Source organism: Myotis lucifugus, unplaced genomic scaffold (assembly GCF_000147115.1).
Source record: "Myotis lucifugus unplaced genomic scaffold, Myoluc2.0 scaffold_40, whole genome shotgun sequence".
NCBI classification, from domain to species: Eukaryota; Metazoa; Chordata; class Mammalia; order Chiroptera; family Vespertilionidae; genus Myotis; species Myotis lucifugus.
Window position 1 is genome coordinate 5,049,335 of NW_005871088.1, and position 25,916 is coordinate 5,075,250.

Here is a 25,916-nt window from a genome sequence, read left to right on the forward strand (position 1 = left end):
GGCTGTGCAGTGAAGGCGCCACATTCCTTTCAGGAGAAACTGAGGATTGACTGGAGCCTGCCAGCTGGGGGGAGGGACCAGGAGGTCTTCCTTGTGCCCGCTCAACAGTCCCCAGTCCTGCTCCACTGCCACCCAGCCTGGTTCCCCTTGGTTCCCTGTTGGCCATCCAGTGATGGGAGCCTGGGGGCGGGGGGTGGAGGGGGGAAAGGGATCTAAAGGTGCTCCATGCACTTCCTGGTGTTCAGTCGTAACGACCCTAGGCTATTATTAATATAGATTATTATTATTATTATTATTATTCCCAATCATAACTTCATTGAGTTAACTCACTGTTAAGACACATTTTAATAGAAAAACAAATGGCCGATGTTTTATACGTTGCATTTTTTCCCCAGAAAATCTAGAACAAGGGGTCACTTCATATTTTCATGCTAGTCTAGCATTGCAGATTGAAAACAACCTTTTAGAAAACAGCCGAACTTTCCTTCGCGCGACGCCGACTTCCGTTTGGTGGCAGACTCAGGCCTTCTCAGCTGTCAAGAGGACTCAAAAGCGGAGGGCAGAACTTTGCAGATGGCTTGTGCTTGTTCCAGGCTGCTGCACTTGTACACCCACAGGCTAAACTCTTCATTGCTGGCATAGGTGGTCTTCAGAGCCAGTAGTCTTTTCCCTGCCCCCAGGCCATGGTCATAGCACACCATCTAGATGATCAGGTAGAGGGCTTGCCTGTGCAACACATCATATTGATCTGATGTGGATACATTTATATCGCACTAGGAAATTCCCATAATAAATTCTTTCTCCAGGGGAATGAAAGGCAACTTTCCACCTTGCTGGGCAGCATCTATATAATTTATCAGGTCCAGTGGCCCTTCAAGACTTTTTCCTTCAGAGAGTTTCAGTTTCTCAATGGCACTGACATATCTTATTCGAAATTCCACACAGGTGTCTGAGTTGTTGTTGTTTTGTCCTAAGCTTTTGGTGGAATCCATATCGAGGCTGGCCACAGCGCTGGACCGACAAAGGCCTCCGATGCTGGAGTCTACAGACTCACAGCCACTGGCCCATCCCTGGAGTCATCTGTGATTGGACACCCACCACCTAGCAGAGCGCGCGCGGGGGCAGCCACTCTTGCATATTATTTTGGAAGGTCCAGAATCAGGCTTAGGAATCTGCATTTTATCAAATACCCTAGGGGACTCAGCCACATTTTAAGAAAATTCACACAAGAGATACTAAACCAAACCATAGTCTAGAACAGTGATTTTCAAACTGTGTGCCATGGCACACTGGTGTGCTGCAAGAATTTTTTAAACAGGCAATACCTACTGGTATTTAGTCAGGGGCACTTACCTCTTTTCCCGTAGATTGTCAAATGAAAAAAAAATGACAGCCAACACAACAATAGCCATCTGGTGTGAATGAATCAAAATTATACTTATATTTTTGTCAGATCAGCTATATATATATATATATATATATATATATATATATATATATATATATATTGCCCTACCTAGTTCTGTCAAGAGGCACGGGGGCTAGAACCAGAAGATCTTCATGAGCCTTCCAGCCCTCTAGATTTTTTAAAGGATATTCTTGGTTAGCTCTATGTAAAGCAGAAATATTTTTGCAAGAAAAATGAATTATTTGTTTACATCATTTTCTCCTCCTCCTCTAACCTCACTTCTCTTGTTCTGCAGAGGCCCCTTTGAAGACCATTAGAGCTCTTGAGATGTACAGAAGATGGGCAACAGGAGAATTAGCTAAGAATACTTAAATTCTGTGAACTCTTTAGGTGCCCTCCCCCTCTTTATAAAGCCTGTTCTATCATTTATTTTTTCTCAATTAAATTCTAAAAATTTACTGAGTGCCTATTATTGGTTGAGAATACATAATTTTCTATTGCATTAAAAAATATTAGCATCTTCCAGACAATTTGTCTCCAAACATTAAGCATTAGTTAATGTGGCGCTATTTCTGAAATTTCAATCCTACCATTATGCAGTTGTTTCATTTTTTTCTCAAGGCCAACCTCAGAATTTTCAAGGCTTTGTGACAGCCACTGATAGTGTGAGAAGCAACGTTTTTCCTGTGCCAAGAGAGTTATCTGCTGTGAACCCCCACCCACCCATCTATGAGTTAGAAAGGCTTTCCCTCAAACCTTGAATGTATTCAGCCTTCTGTGTTGCCATGAACTAGAGCTGCCACAGAAATAATGCCTCGGTGTGGAGCCTTTCGTATGACTGAACTCCTCCAAAAGACCATCAAGTCTCTCTAGTTATCAATTTAACCAAACCATAGGGATTCTGAAAGACATCCATGGGCTCTGCAGGACTAGAACTGAGGAGGGTAATTTGGTTGAAAGCCACAGTTTGATACCCTGGTTTTTTTCCACCTAAAATGATTTTATTAAGTAGGTGTGCTGGGCTCTCTCTCTCTCTTTTATTAATATATTTTTATTGATTTCAGAAAGGAAGGGAGAGAGAGTTAGAAACATCAATGGTGAGAGAGAATCGTCAATTGGCTGCCTCCTGCAGGCCCCACACTGGGGATCGAACCTGCAACCCAGGCATGAGCCCCTACCGGGAATTGAACTGTGACCTCCTGGCTCATAGGTCAATGCTCAACCACTGAACCAAGCCTAACCAGGCTGCTCTCTCGCTCTCTCTCGCTCTCTTTTAAAATATATTTTTATTGATTTCAGAGAGGAAGGGAGAGGGAGAGAGAGATAGAAACATCAATGATGAGAGAGAATCATTGATCAGCCGGCATGCCTCCTACTGGAGATTGAGCCCGCAACCCAGGCATGTGCCCTTGACTGGAATCGAACCTGGGACCCCTCAGTCCGCAGGCCGACGCTCTGTCCACTGAGCCAAACCAGCTAGGGCTGGGCTCTCTCTTTATAGTATAGTTATGCACCTCATAATGTCATTTTGGTCAATGATGGAGCACATATACAATGGTGGTCCCTTAAGATTATATATACAACCTAGGTGTATAGTCAGATATACCATCTAGATTTGTGTAAGTGCACTCTATGATACTCAATCAATGATGAAATCGCTTAATGACACATTTCTCAGAAAGTATCCCCATCATGAAGTGGAACATGACTGTATTTTTGTTTAATAGAATGTTAATTAATATTTAAAAGGCATTTAGAATCATCCCCTGCATCCAAAGTATGACATGTAAGTTACACTAGGACAAGGACTGTCTATACCACCCACCTCTAACTCTCTAGGGGGTTGTCTGGTACATTGATTCAATGACACAGCACATGGTGCATGGATTAACAATGAGTATTGCGTATAACAAAGAAGTTATAGAGAACTGGAAGAACCCTTAGGAAAAGGTCATTACAACAGTTTTTTTAAAAAATAAACTTATCTGACAATTAGAGTTACCTCTCCATTTGTTAAATATATAGATTATTCAGTACCCACCTCTGACTTTCTGATTGCCGGACTATAAGGGAGAGGACTGGAATCCATATTTTCAACAAGCTACTCTGGTGATTCTTTTATTTTAAAGTGTATAATTCAGTGGCTTTTAATAGTATATTCACAAAGTCATGCAACCATTACTACCATCCAATTCCAGAACATTGTCATCATCCCCAAAAGGGAACCTGTACTTGCCAACCTCCTCACCAGCTCCTACTGACCACTAATCTACTTTGCCCCTATTAATTTTACTATTCTGTCCATTTAATATAAATGGGATGATATAATATGTGGTCTTTGTGTATCTCTTCTTAGAGTTAGCATGATGTAGTCAAGCTTCATCCATGTTGTTCCATTGTGTGGGAATACTGCATTTTGTTTATCCATTCACCAATTGATGAGCATTTGGGTTATTTCCATTTTTGCACTATTATGAATAATGCAACTATGAGCAATTGTGTGAACTTGTTATTAGACCTCTTGCTGTTTGTAGAGGTAAATGGCAAAGTTTAGAGTCCTAAAGAGGGAGAAACAGAGACAGGATTTTGGAAGGACCATGTTCGAGCTCACATAAGGAGTTGATGGCAGAGATTTTCCCAGAGCCCAGACCTCTTGAATTCCCAGCCAGGGTTTTGTCCCTTTCCCACAATGGTCAGAGGTCTGTGTGAACCTTTGAAAATATTTCTTCCCAGGGGTTTGAAGTAGTACATAGGGGGAGTTGCCATATCTGAATAATCCATTATTGGCGAGGTCCTGTCAGCAGCTGTGCTGATGAACTGCTTCTTCCAAACAGTTAAAACCTATTGGAAGAGAATAGATAGCTTCTTGGGGACCCTCACTCTTTTAGTATGAGTTGAACAGTAGATAATATAACCATTGACTCATCTACCTGAAGGAAGTTAAAATCACTTCCATCTCTCTGTCAGATACCCTAGAGTAGCATTGAATGCTAATTTTCTTAGAAACATTCTCCACTTGTCCAACAGATATCATTGCTTAACTTGAACATTTGAAGGAGAAACAGTCTACAGACAGGCACCAGTTTTTCAGTGCAGCATGACTTGTAGGGGCAAATGTCCATTGGGAACTTTTTTCTAGGCACCAAATACTGATTGAAGGTGCAGTTAACTATGTATGAAATTTTAGCTTCCTCGTTTAATTGGAGGCACTAAATTATGGCTGTTCCAAGGAGCAGAAAAGAATTTATGAAAATTGAACCTGTTAAAGGGAATACTCCCAGGTTAGGAGCAATAAAACAGAGCAGCCTGCAATAATGATGACCTTTAGCAAGAACAGCTAACTTCCCTGTCAGTGGAACAGGTATAAAAAAGCTGGCAAACGGCCAATCCAGTTAGGTTACCAACTATTAGTCCTACCATAAAATTGGACTGAGTTTGGTTGATTAATCAGCATTCACAATATTAACTACTTTACTCTTTAATTCTTTTTTTAAAAAAAGATATCTCACAATAAATATATTTTCTGTACTGATCAGCAGCTTCTCCTTTTGAAAGCAATTAATCTGTATATTAAACAACATTTAGTACAGAAAAAGTACTCAATATGTGCTTTCAATGAATGAATTGATAATGGAGATTACTAAGGAAATAGATACTATCCTTCAAATCTTTCAATGGGTGTAAATGAAATTCTAGAAAGTTTACAAAGTGACCATACTTGAGATGATATCGATGGGACAGAAAAGAAGAAGAAACAGAATCAGAATTTCCAAGGAAACACATTAAAACATCAGAATGGGGTCAGGGTAAAAAAAAAATTTCTTAAAATATATTGGTCTTGAGCTGAATTTCAGAGTAATAATGTTAAAGTCAGAATCTTATATAAATGAATATAAAAAGTAATCATATATTACCTATTTAATAATAGCAGTAATAATAATAATAATAATAATAATGGAAGTAATAGATGAAATTGACATAAAGAAGAAAAAGAAGAGCAAAAGTAAATGTATAGGAATAAATAGAAATGAATGTGACCATGCCAAGGAGGTTGGAATAGTTCAGTCATACATTTTAATCCCATCATTCTCTGTTGTCAGAAGCTACCTGGCTCCCCGCCATTAGTTTGTAAACTTTCCCACAGTCAAGTCAGTTTCCACTTGGGGGTTCCATCCTGCCAACACTTGGAGCCTACTTCTGGCCTTAGACAGGATGCACAGCCTCTTTCTTACAACAATATTGACTCAAATTTTGCTGCTACTCCAAACCTGCTGCTCAGACCCCATAGTTCTGTGCTTAGGATCCATATTCTGGGTATGTGAATTGGTGACTTCTGTTCATGAGTTCATCTGGGCCTGTGTATTAGCTTCCTGTTGCCAGCTACCCTGAGCCAAAGTTCTAATTGCCAGTATCCAGCTTCTATGTACACCAGGACTGTTTCCCTACCAGGGTGCTTGCTCAGGCCTCTGGAACTTATCCTTTCTTCCCTGCATTGGCTTCCTCCTTGGGAAAGTTGCCACTTCATGATGCTGAGTTTTTCTCTGCATTATATCCCTGGGCCTCAAGACTTCACCTTTTCATCTGGACCAATGGTAGCTGGCAGAACAAATCCTATACAAATCTACCTCCTAGAGTCCTTTACTGCCTAGTGAACTTGGCTAGTTTCCTTTCTGCTCTTATACCTTCCACCACCCACTCTGCCACTACAGCTCTCTGAATTCTTTCCTCCCTTATATCTAAAAATATGATCACCTACGTATACTTCCAGAAGATTCATTCATTGATTAAATATTTATTAAGCACTTACTATGTGTCAGGTACTAGGATATGGGGACAAACATAGAACATTCAGTCTAAGGCAAATATAGATGTTAAAAATCATTCAAATCATTTCATAGGTAACCTCAAGAACAGCACATTGTTATCCCATCAGCATGTCCAGTCCAGGCAGTTACTTAGACTAGAGGATACTAGAGCCTCAATTTGGACCCCCTTGGGCCCATTGAAATTACAGCTGAGCGCCCTGTCCAGCAAAGTGACCACACTCAAAAAGGCAAGACAAAGAAAACTCATTTTAGAGCTTCTGCCAGGTGTTTGTGTAGCTAAGTGGTGGCCATTAAGAGGTAAGTTGCCTGGTAATGGAAATTTCTTATGCACCTACAGGCCCCCAGGGCACAGTCTTAAAAGCACTAAAATGAACAAAGAGGGACTGACACAGCTTTGCATAATAGAATAAAATGTTACCTCCAGAGGAGTCCTGAGCTGAGCTGATCACTGTGTTGTCAGGAATTGTTTTTCTTCTTTAATAAAGATTTAGGAAACTCTGTTTGGAGAATCTGTATGTGTTATTTGGGGGTATGCCTATGTCTGTATGTATGCTGATGTCTCTTTCCAAGTACAATTGGATCACCTGGAAGGAGGAGGCATGTTAGTTAGCCCTTCACTCCAGCAGGGAGATGTCAAAGAGAATGGAAGGGGAGTGCTGAAGCCTATCTGGAGTTCCTGATGAAGTGCTCGATCTAAGAAGCAGGATTTATTATAAACTGGACCCACGTTTGAGACATAGGTGATGGGAAATAATTGTGGCCCAGGAGGGAAGGCATGGATTTTACTGAAGGCCTGCCTAGTCCCTCTAGGTATGGTGGACCCTCCCTAAAGCTGCTGGGGAATACACAGAGGAGGTCTGAAGGTGGGGGTGCTCTCTGTGGAGATGGGAACTGTGCAGGGCTCCAGTCCAAGGACAATAAAACATTCCTAAGTATTGGAGTGAACCCATAAGTGGATTTCTTGTGGAAACATGTATGTGTGTGCTCATCCCTTGGACTATGGAAATGGTCCTATGGGAATTGCAGGCTGTTGAATGAGGTAGAAATTGGAGGAGTGAGAAGGAGCAAGCAAGACAGAGAAGCCCTGGCTTTGGCTCACTCCTTCCTTCCCAAATATGCTAAAAAATGTTCTGTTTAACAGGGCAAGATGCATGTGCTATTGACTATAATGCTATCTCTGTGAAATACTATGTTTAGTGGTGTGTGGTGCATGCACTACTTTCTTTAGTGACCTATGTTGAAATGGTGTTTAACACAATTAGATACATGAATGACTCACTACAGTGACATCTGTGTGAAACACTATTTAGCAACACAGCTACATGTACATTTCTTTTTTTTTCTTTCTTTTTTTTTCATTTTAAAATATATTTTATTGATTTTTTTTACAGAGAGGAAGGGAGAGGGATGGAGAGTTAGAAACATTAATGAGAGAGAAACATCGACCAGCTGCCTCCTGCACATCTCCTACTGGGGATGTGACCTCAACCAAGGTACATGCCCTTAACCGGTCGAACCTGGGAACTTTCAGTCCGCAGGCCGACGCTCTATCCACTGAGCCAAACCGGTTAGGGCCAGCCCCAGGCATTTTTTTTATTGCTTAAAGCATTACAAAGGGTATTACATATGTGTCCTTTTTTTTTTCCCCCCCGCCCTTGACAATACCCCGGCTTCCCCTACCCCCCAGTGTCTTATGTCCATTGGTTATGCTCATATGCATGCATACAAGCCCTTCAGTTGATCTCTTAACCCCCTCCCTCCTGCCCCCCAACCCTCCCCGGCCTTCCCGCTGCAGTTTGACAATCTGTGTGAGGCAGCTCTGCCTCTGTATCTATTATTGTTCAAAAGTTTATAATGGTCTCTATTATCCATGAATGAGTGAGATCATGTGGTATTTTTCCTTCATTGACTGGCTTATTTCACTTAGCATAATGCTCTCCAGCTCCATCCATGCCGTTGCAAATGGTAAGAGTACCTTCTTTCTTACAGCAGCATAGTATTCCATCGTGTAGATGTACCACAGTTTTCTAATCCATTCATCTACTGATGGGCATTTAGGCTGTTTCCAGATCTTAGCTATGGTGAATTGTGCTGCTATGAACATATAGGTGCATGTATCCTTTCTGATTGGTGTTTCTGGTTTCTTGGGATAAATTCCTAGAAGTGGGATCACAGGGTCAAATGGGAGTTTCATTTCCAGTTTTTTGAGGAAACTCCATACTGTCTTCCATAGTGGCTGCACCAGTCTACATTCCCAGCAGCAGTGCACAAGTGTTCCTTTTTCTCCACATCCTCTCCAGCACTTGTTGTTTGTTGATTTGTTGATGATAGCCATTCTGACAGGTGTGAGATGGTACCTCATTGTTGTTTTGATTTGCATTTCTCGGATGATTAGTGACTTTGAGCATGTTTTCATATGTCTCTTGGCTTTCTGAATGTCCTCTTTTGAAAGGTGTCTATTTAGATCCTTTGCCCATTTTTTGATTGGATTGTTTATCTTCTTTTTCTTAAGTTGTAAGAGTTCCCTATAAATTTTGGAGATCAGGCCCTTATCAGATATGACATTGGCAAATATGTTTTCCCACGCAGTGGGTTTTCTTGTTGTTTTGTTGATGGTTTCTTTTGTTGTGCAGAAGTTTTTTATTTTGATGTAGTCCCATTTGTTCATTTTCTCTTTAGTTTCAAGTGCCCTAGGAGCTGTATCAGTGAAGAAATTGCTTCGGCATATGTCTGAGATTTTGTTGCCCTTGGATTCTTCTAAAATTTTTATGGTTTCCTGTCGTACATTTAAGTCCTTTATCCATTTTGAGTTTATTTTTGTGTATGGTGTAAGTTACATTTCTTTAAGAATGTATGTTGAAGCTACTTTTCCCAGAGGTAGGTGTCTGAATGACTCACTGTAGTATTATATCTGTGAAACCCTTTGTTTAACAGGGAATTACTTTTTTACCTGCACTACTTTCTTTAATGACTGAGGTTGAAACTGTTAACAGAGTTAGGAGCAGATTTAGTGATGATCCTTCTCCAGAACACTGTGTTTAATGCTGTGTAGCACATGTAGTACTTCATTTTGTGGTATATGTTGAACCAATGTGTTTAACTGCCAGAGGCAGCAGACCCAGGAATGGAGTAACTCTAACTTTAGGGTCACCCAAAAGTACAACTGTGATCAAGGAAATGAAGATATATAGAGTGGACCATGGGCACAACTACTAGGGAAAGCTAAATTAGGTCTGGGGCAGTCAGCATCAAGAGGATGGGGCACTGAAATTGGACCCAGAGAACACATTTAATCCTCACAAAAGTATTTATCTTCATTGAATAAGTTCAACCAACTTAAATACACAGTAATTTTGTAAACAACAGACAAGTCTGCAGGAGAGAGTTTGTATCTGTTCAAGGAATTGAAAGAAGGCCAGTATGACACAAGCAGAATGCACCAGAGAAGAACCATCTGAGATATGAGATAAAGCTTGAGAGGACAGCAGTGGTTCGGTCAACTGAAACCTTGTGGGTCATGGGAAAGGGTTTGGATTTATCTTTGAGCATGGGAAAGTTCTTGAATAGTTTTGAGCAAGGGAATGGCATGATCATTTCTGTGACAAGTGGTGGGATTCAAGGACTATTTTGACTTTGAAATAAATTGTAACTTGTTGATTGGATATCTTCTTTCAGGGAGGAGCTACAGATTGAAGAGGAGAATGTGGGAAGCTTGTGAGCTTAGTTTCAAGCATGCTTGGTTTGATGTGCCTGTTACACATCCAGTCCCTTGGATTTATATTCTCAATAAGTCAGTGGCTCCCACCTTGTGAACATCTGTTAGTTTAAGTTTAATTTGTCCAAAAATCCATAACTTGAATCCTCACTCAATATTTAAACCTGCTTCTCCCTGTCATTCCCATCTCAGTAAATGGTATTGCCATCTATTTGGGTGCTCCAGCTGAAAATGTAGGAATCTCACTAGATCCTTCCTTTTCTCTTACTCCTTATACCTAGTCTATTAGAGGATTTGGCAGCTCTATTTTCAAAATATAAGCACAGTCCAACTACTTCTTTTCACTATCCATACTGTGACCACCCCAGTACAAGTTGATGTCCTCTTTCCTTTGAACAACTACCACAGTCTTCTATTGAGCTCCCTAATTCTACTCCCACTCTGCTAGAGATGACTATCAACAGAGCAGCCAGAATATTCTTTAAAATATGTATATCAGATCATGCCACCCTGATTCTCAAACCGCTTCAGAGGCTTGCCACTATGTTCAGATTATAATCCAAATTCCTGAGCAGAGCCAACAAATCTTTCCATGACCTGACCTTGCCTGCTTCTCCAACCTCAGTTCCTACCACTCTGCCCCTAACTCACTTTTCTCAGTCACATTGACATTTTTGCTCTTACTAGGACATGTCACACTCATTCCGGCCTCACCTCAGAACCTCTATATTTGCTCTTCTTTCTGCCTGGAACACTCTTTATTGCAGATATTCTCATAAATAGCTTTCACATTTCATTTAGGTCTCTGTTCAAATACCACCTCTTCAGAGAGCCAGCCCATTGCTGATTATCTTGTCAAGAGTGTCACTCCTTACCACTCTTTATCCCATTTATCTCATTTTATTGTGTAATATTTATGATCACATCAAATTATATTGTTTATTTTATTATATTAGTTTTATTCCAGAAGAATATAGCTCCTTCCTTAAAGGCAGGGGCTCTGTCATACTGTGTTCAGTAATGTATGTCTAGTGTCCAGAATAGGATCATGAATATGGTAAGCATCCATTAACTATTTGCTCAGTCTATAACAATTTTTTTTTTAAATTTGACATCTACTCTTTTGTTTATTTCTGAACTTCCCTTAATTTCTAGGAATTGCCTACCCCACTTCCTACCTCTTGCTGATCACTAACTTGGTTGTTGACCTCTGGAAACAATAAATTAGCCAGGGAGCTGACACATACCCCAATCTGGACAATAAGCACTCCTTGCTAGCATTTGGAACACAGTACTGATGAAGAGGAGTCATACCTTCTTCTGCTGGCCAAAACAGAGGACTTTGAAACCCAGGGGCTGGCAGTTATCTTCTTCTGCTATGATGACTGAAGGCAGAAACATTCAGGTAGAAGCAAAAGGAAATCATGAATTAGACACATACAGAAAAAGGAATCTAAGCAGTAACTGCACATAGTTCTTCTTGGGTTCTAGTTTCCTTGGTTCCAGTTCATTTCTGGAAGATGTTGCAGACTCTAGATTGTTAAAGGCAGTCTAATAATCTTTCAAATTATTTAATCTCCATAATTCATCTGAGTTAAATTTCTATCACTTGTAACCAGGAGTTTCAACTTAAACAGATTTGGAGGTCAGAAGACAGGTCTAATCTAGACATACCATTTGGTGAGTTATTGGCATATAGATACTACAGTAGAAATTTACAGAACTCACCATATGCAGTTCTTTTCTTCTTTCTAGGCACATAATATGACTTTAAAATTTCCTTTGCATTTGGGTTGGGTAATATGCATAGTTTTGGCTGTGGAAGTGACTTCTGTCACTGTAAAGTTGGAGGCACTTAAGGGAGAGTGGAAATTCTCCATGTTCTATCTTCCCTAATCTGGTGGTCACTGATGCCATTTTATGAGATAGTGACAAAACAAGGCATCAGCTCGGTCTTTTCACTGGCCATGAGTGAAAAATAAATCATTCTTGTGTGTGAAATCCCTTATATTTCAGGACTAATTTGTGACCATAGCATAACATAACCCAGTGATGGCGAACCTTTTGAGCTCAGCATGTCAGCATTTTGAAAAACCCTAACTTAACTCTGGTGCTGTGTCACATATAGAATTTTTTGATATTTGCAACCATAGTAAAACAAAGACTTATATTTTTGTATTTATTTTATATATTTAAATGCCATTTAACAAAGAAAAATCAACCAAAAAAATGAGTTCGCATGTCACCTCTGACACACGTGTCATAGGTTTGCCATCACTGATAACCTGTAGTGACTAATGCAGATGGTAATCCAAGTCATGAGAAGGATAGAGACATTAGAACACAATAGTAAAAGTTTGGGTAGAGAAGAATTGAGCAGCAAAGGTTGTGCAGGTTCTTCTAGAATGTTAGGAGAACTAAGATCAAGAGCATCCTGAAATAAAAAGCAGTTATGAGGGCATGCTCAGAAGCCATGGAAATTTTGCAGAAAGTTTAAATAAGGACAGAAGAGCATCTGTTGTATCTTGCAACATTTCAGTCATTGGTGACCTTGACAAGATTGGAAGAATTTGAAGAATGAATGAGAGGGGAGAGGAGGACCTGAGTACAAGATACACAGAATATTTGTTCATTTCTTAAGTTGTGGCAATTAAATGAGGCAATAGTTGGAGTAGTTTGTGGGACCCACAAGGATTTTTATGTTTTAGATGGAAGACACTTGAGAATATTTCAATACTGATGAAAAGACTCAAGAAGTTATAGATTAATACACATACTGGGCACTGGCTAAGCACTTTTCAAGTATGATATCATTGAAGGCTCACAGAACCCAATAAGATAGTGCTTATTCAGAAATGAGGACAGTTTATAGCTGGGTACATGGTAGTGCTGACAGGTTAGGACACTTACCCAGGTTCCCACATCTGGTAAGTGATAAAGCCAGTGTGTGAATCCAGGCACTAAGAGTCCTTGTAATTACTCCCTCTGCTCTAGAAGTAAAGAGTTTAAAGAGATAGGTAATGGGTTGACCTCAAATTTCCTGAAGGTTCAGAGTAGGCAGGAAGTGGTGGTCTCTAGGGTATCAATCTTTAGTTTATCATACCTCTCCATGCTAATAGCAGGTGAGGAGGAGATTATTGGCCAGATACAGTCAAACACCAAACATGCGGACTAGGTCGGTGGCAAACTATTGTCTAATGGCATCTATTTTCTCTGTAATGCAAGATGCTAGGTCATGAGAGTGAAAGAAGGAAGGAAGGAAGAGAAAGCAAGGAAAGAAGGAATGGATGTATCCATACCTAGTTAGTATTCTCCAATCTGAAGAATGGTCCTTTGCCTTGCTAATCCTCTAATAGCAAATGGCTGCTGTCACTAGCACTAGTAATAAAGTCTATAATCATTGTCTCCAGGTAATTCAATAATTTTTCTTAAAAAGGAGAGGGGAAAAAATGTGGCCTTAACACCCAGGGCTTGAGGGAGCCAATATAGGCTTTTTTAGAAAGCAATTATTGACGTAGGAAATTAAGTATGAAACTGGCCAAAGATGGAGAGTGGGCTGTTGGAGAACATTTCTGAAAGTGTCAAGGACACTGGATAACTTCAGAGAGGAAACAATTCAGGGAGTAAAAAGAACAGGGCAATCTCTGATGATATTCTGTTCAGGGAAATGTCAGAATGTGGTGACAGATGGGATGTGAGGAACAAAGCCTATTTAGCAGATAAAAGTTGCTCTCCAGAGAAAATGTGTTTGTTTTCCCCACTAAGAGGTCTATCTTCTTTAACTGGTAGATAGCTTATAATTTTGTTCTCAGATGGAAACATGACAATGTAACTTTTGGGCTTGCACATTCAGTCTCCAGGCTGACCTTGCTGACAGAATGAAACCAGTGTTTCACTAGCCTTGAGTGAAGCAGAGAAATGTCTGCAATGGCAGTGCCTCAGCATAGCAATCTAAAGATACAAGGAGAATATGTGTAGTGAAATGGGCTCCATTCTGTGAGGGCACATAGTTGGGAGTATAAAACATAATGTAAGTGAAGACTCATTGTCAGCCTCATTCATTGTTAATGTCACACTTTATTTATGTATACAATTCAACAAATATTTATTCAGCATCTACAATGAGCTAAATAGTATTTTGGGTTTTATAGATACCACATCAGACAAGATAAAATTTTGTGTAACTTATATTTAGAAAGACAAAAACAACCAAGTAAATAAAAAATGTAATTTTAGGGAATAGGTGCTTAGAGGAAAATATGTAATAGGAACTCCAACTCAAAATGGTTTAAAGAGTAAGGTACTTTACTATCTCATTTAACAGGAAGTCCAGAATTAAGCAAGTTGGCTTATCAATGCCTTAACAATAGCATCAAGGATCCAAGTATTCTCAATCTCTGCTCTATCATCTTAAGATTGGCTTCAAACTCTGTACTTACTGGAATACATATAGAAAAATTTTTCTGTGAAATTAAATACATACTTAATTTTAATTATGCAAACATGTCTACATAAGTAAAAACAAGTAAACTCATTTGTCAATTTTTTAAACATATGCATTCAGAAAACCTACTTTATTATATAATGGACTTTTAGCTTTAACAAACACCCCCTCCTTTGAATTACCCTTTTCTATTGAGGTCTTACTGTATCACCAAGAGATACAATCATATCTAGAAGAGAGAGAGATTTTTTTCTCTTGGGCCTCTGGAAAGAACAAAAGAAGCTTTATTCTTGTGTTAAGTGAAATTAAGCTTCAGAGTCCATCAAGGGCACAAACTATTTCCAAAGCTCTAGGAAGGGCCTGGTAATGTGTTGACATGTTCCTAGGTTTTAATAAATTTTGCAAAAATAAGATATTTTAACCCTTCATTTAAGGCCTGTGTCTCTTTTCACTGGAATCTCTTCTGTCACACTTCTGCTTATGTCAAGTGGCACTGAAATGACCATGGGGATTTTTTAAAAATATATTTTAGTGATTTTTTACAGAGAGGAAGGGAGAGGGATAGAGAGTTAGAAACACCGATGAGAGAGGAACATCAATCAGCCGCCTCCTGCACACCCCCTACTGGGGATGTGCCCGCAAGGTACATGCCCTGGACCGGAATCGAACCCAGGACCCTTCAGTCCGCAGGCCAACGCTCTATCCACTGAGCCAAACTAGTCAGGGCAACCATGGGGATTTTAGGGATTCAGCTAAGGGAGAGAACTGAGTTGTGGATATATTTAGTATGGATCTAGTGATGTATTTTCCTTTTTTCCCCATCACTTCTACATATACTTAATTTATCCCTAGCCATTCCAGTGTAGGAATGGCTTCCAGGAATATTCCCATTGCCCATAGTGGTGACTTGCCTTGTATCATGAAATGAAGATGCTAGACAGAAAGCATATTATAGCATTTTATGTCCTACCATGTTCAACCCCAGAATATGTGGATTTTGAAGAAGAAGCAAAGTTTCAAACATTTAAAGCCAGAAGCAAGTCTGTGGAAGATTCTTCCATCCATCAAACATGTAAAATTATAATAGGAAAACTTGGTTTTCATTTACACTTATCAAAATGATAGTTCACTCTTATCAACATGATCATTAATTATAAATATCCAATGAAAAGCCTTGGATTGTTGGATATTCCACTTAATGAAGAGGGGTGAATCAAATAAACATATAGGAAATATTAAAAGTTCTCTCTGATTTGCCATGAAATGATGATACTGACAATGAAAATATAAAATTTACCATTAGTAGGAGGATATTCCAGAAATTGCTTCATGAGTATAAATAACTGGGAGTGATCTCTACACCAGAAAACCTGAAAAGCCTTTCTTTCATCATAGTTGAAATAAACTTTATATAGATTTTTTTCCCCAAATTTGACAATTCTAAACATTTATTTGTTGTTACTAATAGCAAGTTGTGGTTCTGAAAGTATTGTTTCTAAATAATCAATGATAAAAAAATAATTATATTACCGAAACTAGTGGCCCAGTGCACGAAATTCATGCGGGGGGGGGGGCGTCTCCCTCAGCCCAGCCTGCACCCTTTCCAATCTCTGACCCCTTGGGGGATGTCCGACTGCATGGTTTAGGATCCGGCCTAAACCAGCAGACAAACATCCCTCTCACAATCCGGGACCACTGGCTCCTAACCGCTCACCTGCCTGCCTTCCTGATCACCCCTAACCACTCTGCATACTGGTATGATCACCCCCAACATCCCCCCTTCTGGCCTGATCACCCCCAACTGGCCCCCCATGTCAGTCTGCTCACCCGCAACTGCACCCCTGTGCCAGCCTACTTGCCCCCAACTCCCCCACCTGCCAGCCTGCTCACCCCCAACTGCTGCCCCTGCCAGCCTGATCGCCCCCAATTGCCCCCCTCCTGCTGACCTGCTTGCCCCAACAGCCGCCCCCCCTTGCCAGCCTGCTTGCTCCCAACTGCCCTCCCCTGCCTGCCTGATCACCCCTAACCGCCTCTGCCTCGGCCCTGCCACCATGGCTTTGTCCAGAAGGATGTCTGGAAGGTCTCCTGTTCTAACTAGCACACTACCCTTTTATTAGTATAGATAACTAATTTACCTTTCTATAAAAAATGTTCTACAATCATTTTAATTAAAAGAGGCGATCAAAGAGTGTTTAGCCAAAAACTAGGGAAGAAACATTATAGTGGTCTGTCAGGCAGTTAATGAAAATAATGTGTCATTTTGCTGTACCTGTGGGGTCAAGTTTCTAAAAGTCATATATTGTGATTTATTTTTCATTTTCAATATAAAGTTTTATAAATAATTTTATATTTTCAATTTGTATTATTTTTTTTCTCAAAGAATGCCTCCCCTCAAACTATAAAAGCTATAGTTCCTACACAATTGGGATCTACTCCAACTCAAATTAGAGGAATGTTTTTCCAAAAATCCTGCAGTGGGCTTCTCCTCATGTCTCATTATATTCATCTTCACTCTTTTTAAAAATATATATATATTTTACTTTATTTTTTACAGAGAGGAAGGGAGAGGGATAGAGAGTCAGAAACATCAATGAGAGAGAAACATTGATCAGCTGCCTCCTGCACACCCCCCACTGGGGATGTGCCCACAACCAAGGTACATGCCCTTGACCAGAATCGAACCTGGGACCTTTCAGTCTGCAGGCTGACACTCTAGCCACTGAGCCAAACCAGTTAGGGCTCATCTTCACTCTTAATCACACTCTACCTATTCAGTTGAATGTCCAAGTAGCAAAGCTTATAGCCATAGTGACTGGCCTTACTTGAAATTACTGGTTGTTATCTTAGGTGAACTCTTTTTTTTATATTTTTTATTGACTTCAGAGAGGAAGGAAGAGGGAGAGAGAGAGATAGAAGCATCCATGATGAGAGAGAATCATGGATCGGCTGCTTCCTGCAAGCCCCCCAACGGGGATCGAGCCCACAACCCAGGCATGTGCCTTTGACCGGAATCAAACCTGGGACCTTTCAGTTCGCAGGCCAACGCTCTATCCAGTGAGCCAAACCGGCTAGGGCTCTTAGGTGAACTCTTAATGCTACCTTGCAATCATATTTTCTTAGTTGGTTTTCTCCTGCACTGATCTGGAAAATTCACATTTTCCTCTTTTTTTTCTTATACCTCTAACATTTCCAAAACTCCCTCTCAACTAGTAACCTTGTTTCCTATTTTGGTGACAAAATATAAGAGAACTCCCACAAACTCCCACCTACTTGCATTTGCATACAGATACTATAGATGAACTGCGTAGTAGACTCCATCCCCTCACTGAAACAAGAACTTTGTTCCAATTAATCCCCCCACTGTTCTACATCTCAAGTTCCCCTTCAAGAACATAAAAATATGCTGTTATTTTTCCCATCTTGACCAAAAATTTAAAAACTAAAACTTCTTTTGACTCTTATTTCCCTTCTGGTAACTACCAAATTTGTCTCCTTCCTTTTTCAGCAAAACTCCTGAAAGAATAGTCTATGCTCCCAGTCTTCAATTTTTCTTCTTCTTCAAGGCCTGCTGTCATGAATGTAATGGATATTTTCACTATACAGATTGACCCAGGCCATTCCTCAAAGCTAGACTTACACTCCTGTCTAAATTGAAAGAAAATACATTCTGAAGATATTTCTTATGATTCCTCTTTAGTTACAAAATCCCTCAAAGCAGCCTCCAAAAGCATCTGCTCCTGAGAATCACATTCAAACATGGGTCCTATTTTAGCTTTTGCAATATCCAGATGCACATTATGAAAGACGCAAATAAATACCTAAAGATATTTTCCAAAAATATCCTATCATAGAAACCACCCTTCCCCTTGGGAACAAAAAGGTTTTAGTATCACTCAAAGAAGAGAGGTCACTTATTTGAGAAAACATTTCCCCACACAAAAAAATATGCTCAGAAAGTGTAGTAAAAGTACCAACCCACCAGCCATCTGTGATACAGATTACAATCACCAAACAATATACTACTGCTTAAGTTATTTTTGTCATTATCTATATATGTTTTTTATTGTTCATGTGAGAACATATTATGGTCTTTAGTATAATATGTCAAATTACACCCCAGAAAAAGAAAGCCATGGTTCATTCCTGTTATGGATTGAACTGTGTCTCCCCAAAACATTGAAGTCCTAACCCCCAGTTTTTTAGAGTGTTATCTTATTTGTAATTAGCATTGTTGTATTTAGATGAGGTCATAGAGTGAGCCCTCATCCAATATGATTGGTATCCGTATGAGAAGAGAGAAATGTGGACACAGAAACAGACACACAATGAGAGGACCATGTAGCAATGGAGGTAGAGATTGGAACAATGCAGTTGTAAGTCAAGGAATGCCAAGGACTGCCAGTAACCACCAAAATGTAAGCAGGAGAAAGAAAATATTCACTCTTAGAGCCTTCTAAGGAATATGGCCTTGCTGGACCCTTGATTTTGGATTTCTAGCTTCTAGAACTTGGAGAAAATAAATATTTATTGTTGTAACTACCAAGTTTGTGGTACTTTGTTACAGCAACTACAGGAAACTAATACAGTTCTTCATGACATTGTAAAGCTGTAGAAAGGAAACAAAGAAGAATTGAATCATGGTGTAGTACATCTGGAAGAGCCATGGTTAGGCATTCAGATGACCTGGGTTTGAGTCTGGCTCTGTTGCTAATGTCTGAGCCTGCGTAATCCTGAACTGATGTAAAACTCAGCTTCCTTATGTGTAAAATGAGAAGATAATATTGCCTGGCATGCTTCCTTAAACACTGTTATTAATTCCCTATCTATCTATCTATCATCTATCTATCATCTATCTCTCTCTACCCCTCTTCCTTCATTTATTTAAATAAATCCTCAATTGATATCAGTGAACTCGGCTTGTTAAAAATAACATTAAAATAAACAAACTTGGGGAATGTAGGTCTACTATGAAATATAGGAGCTCCAGTGTTCTGATTAAGATGAAGAAGTAGTATTTAATTGGTCCCAGGTGTATGTGCATGTCAGCCTACTGAAGTATTTCTTGTTTTTTGTTCTTTTGTTAGCAATTCAGGATATGAAAAATTAAGTCCATTCATTTTTTAAATATCTGAAATAAGTTTTTCACCCCCTTGACATTGTTAGCAGAGAGTGAATTACTACTACTTATAAGAGTTTCTTTTTTCTATAAAATATTTGTTTTTCTATTTTTAAGTGACACTCTTACACAAATCTTTGATTTTTAGTGAGTCACTTCTGCTATTAAGAAAACATATATAAAATCCCATTTGTATAAATTTTTAAATCTAAGAACATAACACAATAAACAGAAATGAGTTATAATTGACTAAAGATGACCCTTAGATACTTCCAAAATGGAAAGTTGAATCATTTTTTTAAATGACAAAGAAGGAAGAGATTTAGCAGATTTCCATCCTCAAGCTCCTTTCCTTCAACAACCAGCACTCATCCCATATTCATACAAAAGAGAGAAGGAAAAAACCCTTTGATGTAGGGACTAAAAATAGATAACAACTACTTCAGGACCTGAAGACACTACCTGTTCCCTGTGAGATCAGGAGGCTTCATATTTTTCAGGATAAAGAACTTTTAGGGACTTTCTATATACAGTATGTTGTATATCCTCTCATTTCTATAACTCAAGACTATTCAACATTTAATTAATAACAGATAACAAACAGAAGATACCTGTTTGAATAAAATAAACATCAAATAAATATTTGTTTATGCTAGTGACACCAAAACTGACAAAGCAAAGATGTGTAATGCATATTCCAGAAATCATCATCTCCCTGCTTGCGTCACCGTTCATAATATAATGATGATGGCGATGCTTAGGAGGAGGAAGATGATGAGGAAGAGGATTATGATAACAATAATGTTAACAATTGCTAAGGGCCAATTATGTTTCATAAATTGGACTAGGTATTTCATGTGAGCTTTACATTGACTTTAATTCAATTTAAGAAGTTTAACACTCAGAGTCCCACTGAGGCTCTGAAACCTTATGTGACTTCATCACTCTCACACAAGCCAAGACTCCATCACAGGTCAGCGTGCATATTGAAACCACCGTGCTTTCAACCAGATAACTTCTGGGCCAGCTTTGCTTTTTACAATATTTCTTTAACACAATATGAAAAAAGTCCACAGCTTTTGTGTATGTTTATTTCTACTTGTTCATGCTCATGCTCATGCAATGGTATCTTCTTCATTTTACCAATGAAAGAATGGAAGCTCAGAAAGATGAAATAACTAAGCTCACACCACAGGCCTAAAAAGTGGTGAAGTTGGATCTGTCTGTTTCCAATGTCTATATTTTTATTGACTTATCTCTTAAAAATACACAGTGAACTGTTTGTTCTCACCCCTCCCTCACCCTCTCCCTCTCTTTCACTTTCTCCCTCTCTCCCTCATCTCTTCCTTTATCAGAGCAGAGACTCAAGCTTCACAAACAAAAGGAACATCAGTGGCCAGAAATGGTCACCACTCTAGTTTAGGCCTGCCTTGATTCTAGAAATCAGAACATCAGGATATATATTCCACTGGAATTAAGATACCAGTCAAACACTCAGGAAGGCCTTACAGGAAGATACATGAAAGCAAAAAGTGCACCAATAAGGGCCTCAGACCATAAAGAAGATTGTGGAGCTCTTTCCCATTCTCATGGCATAGAAGTTTCCAAAGACAAAAGTCATATACAGTCTTCAGGAGAAAGTGGTACAAAGTAATTAAAGGGGTTTGGTTTCTGATGTTGGAAACAAAGTTATCAGATAGAGGGCTGGCAGAAATTATATCATGAAGCAGAGCTTTGGGATCCATTTTCCTTTTTTTCTATTTTTTCATTGATTTCAGAGAGAAAGGGAGAGGGAGAAAGAGATAGAAACATCAATGATTAAAGAGAATCACTGATCAGCTGCCTCCTATATGATCAGGGATCGAGCCCACAACCCAGGCATGTGCCCTGATCAGGAATCAAACTGTGACCTCCTGGTTCATTGGTTGATTCTCAACCACTGAGCCACCAAGGCTGGACAGGATCCATTTTCTATACCTGACTCAGAAGGAATAAACAGACAGTTTCATGCCTCTGAATTGTCAAAACCCTGAACAGCTAGTGAAATAAGATACTAAGATACTTCTCACTTCAAACTTCACTGGTATTCATATCTATGGTGGCTCCACATCTGGCCTTCCCCCCATTACTTATCATTATTGACTCCATTTTTACCTCAGTCTGTTAGGCCAACTTGATCTCTGGCATAGGAGAAGTGAGGGTTCCCAGGTACAATATCACATGTAACTCCCAATGGAAACCTTTAACATTCCCTCTTGCCACTTCCATTGCCTTAACTCTAACTCAAATCTCCTTTAAAATGCCATTGTGTAGCAATACACTTCAGTGGAAGCTGCTCATTTTCCCATAGCCCTCATACAATCAGGTCCAATGCTTTGCAGTGTAATTTCTCTAAACCTTCTCCATGCTTTGCAGTGTAATTTCCCTAAACCTTCTTTAGCAGCTCCTCTGTCTCTGATCTCCATAGAAGGCAAACACTGTGGTAAGTAGGAGAAATTTATGGAATTTATGGAATTTAAAGGCCACACCATCTTCTTAGTCTACCCTCTTTTCATCTTCTGCATTGCTAATTAAAATAGATACTGAACATCTACTCTGTGCCTGTCACTAAGCTGTGTACATTGCACACATTGTCCTAAGTAATCCTCACAATTGCTCTGCAGAGTGTAATATGTCCTTCTCATAGTCACACAAATAGCAAATGATTGTGTTGGGTATGAACTCAGGTTTGTCTGATTCTGAACTCCATCTTAATCACTAACCCTTGCAGAAAAACAAGGACAATCTTGCATGGTGATTGTAATAATGGGAGTGCGCAAATGGTGCAGTATGGGGACAGAAAAAAAGGCAAGGAGAAGCGGCCTGGGATACTCAAGAAGGCTTCAGAGAAGAGCTGAGGATCTGAGACCTGAAGGGTAGTTCTTGAGGCAGTATTCCAGGCAGTATTGGAGTACATTATGCAATAAATGCCAAGGCATGAGTGTTCATACTGAATTATGAGAAATATGAATGGTCGCTCTGTCTAGAATGTTGGACCCATGTGGGCGAGCAACAATACATACTATTGGAAAGGTAGATATCCCAGGGAAGGCGCCAGGCAAACTTGGATACCTTATGAAGGGGGAGGGGGTACAAATGTCTCCTGAAGGCAGTAGAGATGGATCTACCTAAGATTTTAAAGCAAGGGACATGAAATTTGCACATTTAAAAGCTCACTGTGGCAACAGAGTAAAGGACAGATTTTAGGGGGCAAGCCAGGAGGCAAGGAGGCTAGTTAGAAGGCTGTTTGGTCATCCAGGTGAGAGAGAATGGTGAACTTGTGATGGAGAGGAGGGAACAAATTGAAAAATACTCAGAGAAAATGTAAAATTTTCATCAATTCTACTCCCCAACCTTGCCACATCAGATTTACTTTATTCAACATTCTGGGCTTTCATAGCCCATTCCTTGTACATATTTTCATGTATTAATTACTTCATTCTGTATGGAGTTGTAATTATGATTTGCTGCTCCTTCCCACTTGGATCCAAGCTCCTTATGAATTGGAATCATCCCTCTGTTAAAATTTATTCTTTCTCCTACTTACCACAGTGTTTGCCTTCTATGGAGATCAGTGCATGTTTACTGAAGTCAAACTTAACAAGACCATTTGAAATTATAGATTCCAAAATTCTCCACCAATCAGTAGATGAATGGATAAAAAAACTGAGACATTTACACAATGGAATACTGTGCAGCTGTAAAAAAGAGGGGTTTCTTACCCTTTGGGAACGGCATGGATGGACCTGGAAAATATTATTCTAAGTGAAATAATTCAAGAAATACAAGTATAACATGATCTCACTTATTTATGGAATTTAATGAGCAGAATGAATTGACCAACAAAATAAAACCTGAAGCAGGGAGGCATGGAGCAGACTTGACATACTTCGATGTGGGGTTGGGGGGATGAGAAGAGATAAACCAAAGAACTTATATATTTATAGGCATAGCCCATGAACACAGGCAATAGGGATAGTGAAGACATGAGAGGGTGGATAGGGGCTGGGAGGATGGGGGTACAGAGGGGGAAAGGAAAGATACATGTAATACTATCAACAATAAAAATATTATTTTTTTTAAAATAAGTAAAAAAGAAATGTCATGTATGTTTTCTGCTTTTGAGAAGATGGAATTCCCCTTCAGAAACCCAGCTGAAAGTGAATCTGTCTTTCTAGATAGATCTGTATCCCCCTGGGCTCTGTCACAAAGTATAAACGATATGCCATATATCAGCCAGAGTCTCTATATCAGACTATTGTGTGGAAAGCAGAGGTTGCAAGAGATTGTGAAGAAGCTCTTGGTTGGCCTTGTAGAAGGAGAAATTCTTTTCAGTATTTATTGGGTTCTGAGTAAGCTTAAGCCCTAAATATAGAGAGATGTTTGTAAATATTAACTTCTGTTTAGGAGATTATTTACTTTCTATATTGCCCCTATCTAAAAAGGTTATTCTCCCACAAAATTATATCATATTATGCTCTTCCTTGAAAGTCAATGAATTAAGGTAATGTTTGGTCATTTAGAAAACAATCTATACAAACAATTGAATCAACTGTTGGGACTTTCACATTAATCAATAAGATCTAGACAAATGTTTAGCACAATTATACATAGAGTAAGCAAATGTAGATATTTGGTAGTGAAAAGAAGATGGAGTTCAAGATCAAAGAGACATGAGTTTGATTCTGAACTCTCACTTTTATCTGTATGACCTTAGACCAATCACTTAGGCTATTGAGTCCTTGTTCTTTCCTCATCTGTAAAATGGAAATAGACAAATACCCACCTTGCAGTATTGTAATAATGAGCAAATGACATAGAGTTCATAGACGTGGTTCATAAAGTCTTCTACAAACCTTAGCTATCACTTTTGAAGCAGAAAGGCATTTAGAAAGTATTTAGTACAACATCCTCCTTTCATCTTTCAGCAATGAAGATACTCAGATTTAGAAAAGGAAAGTGGTCACACAACTAAGTGGTAGATCTGGGTCTACAATGCAGTTCTCCTGACTCCTACACTCTTTCTTCCTCCTATATAAGAAAAGCAAATGAGCTATGTGTCTCACAGAACTTTGGAGAAAATGGATTATGTGCTTTGGGGCATTGATTCAGTAACTCATCCTAGAGAGAAACATAATTTTTTTTAGTACATACACTTCTTTCTTAAGATCACTTCTCTAGACTTCCAGGACAACACGTTTATTCTAGTGAGTCACTCTTGCCTTGAAGCTCAATGTGTCAGAAGCTTATCTATCCCCATCAGAAGTTCGATTTGTTGTCAGGAATAAGATAAAATGAAAAAGAGACACAGATGAACTAAAAGACCATCACTTGCTTATTCTTGGGGCATAAAGCAATTTGAATAGAGGAACATTAAAGAGGGACACAATCATTAATTTTACTGCAGTATTGGTGCTCACCATGGAAATAAAATGGTAAACAAGCATACAGAGTATCATTAAATGGTGCATAGTAGCCAAGAATTAGTATTTGTGAAATGCAGTGTTACCTTAAACCTGTCTTTTAACCTCAAGGAACATGTATTCTTACCTTTAAATTAAAAAAATAATACTAGCTCTGCCAGCCTCAAAAGGCTGAGTAAGGATCAAATGCAACACAAGTATGATGTAGGGATTTGATGAGATAAGGAATCTAAAGCCCCCATGGAGTGCCAGATAGTCAGTTTTGCTCAATAAATATGACCAACTACTCTTTTTGTTGTTGTAATTAGGTTGCCATTGTCTAGCACTTTTTTATATGACTATTTATAGTGACTAGAAATAAAGCTTTTGCACAAAAAGGGACTGTAGGTTAGTGAGAGATGGGGGTAAAACAGGCAGAAAGAGAAGGCAAAGAGAGGCCACAAAGCATGGTAGTAAAGAGCTCCTGGCCACTTGAGTCAGAGTTAGAAGTAGGGCTATATTTCCTAACTACATCAGCAGGCACAAGGCACTTACCCAAGCCAAGCCTAAGTCTGCTCATTTACCAACTGAGATCACAAGCCCTACTGCATGGGGCTGTTGTGGGGGCTTAATGAAATAGAGTATATAGTGCGTCAAATGTCTGGCATAGATGAACTGTTGGGTAACTTGTTCAAGTGAGACAGTGTACATCAAAGCCTGTTGCAAACTCTAAAGTGATATAAACATGTAAGCAATTATTATAACACTAGAGGCCCGGTGCATGACATTTTTGCACTGGGGGTGTGGGGGTCCCTCAGCCCAACCTGCACCCTCTCCAATATGGGAGCCCTCAGGGGAGCCCTCCCCAATCCGGGAGTTTCTGTCTGTCTTTGCAATCATATGAGCAAATTGTCTGAGACCCCAACTCAGCTTGGTTTGTTGCTCACAGAATAATAGAGGCATTTT

At 39.4% G+C, this 25,916-nt stretch overlaps 1 pseudogene; it reads right to left on the reverse strand.

Moving 5' to 3' along the window:
* Positions 1 to 519: 519 nt before the first annotated feature.
* Positions 520 to 25,916, reverse strand: part of LOC102437572 — a 30,242-nt pseudogene continuing 4,845 nt past the window's right edge.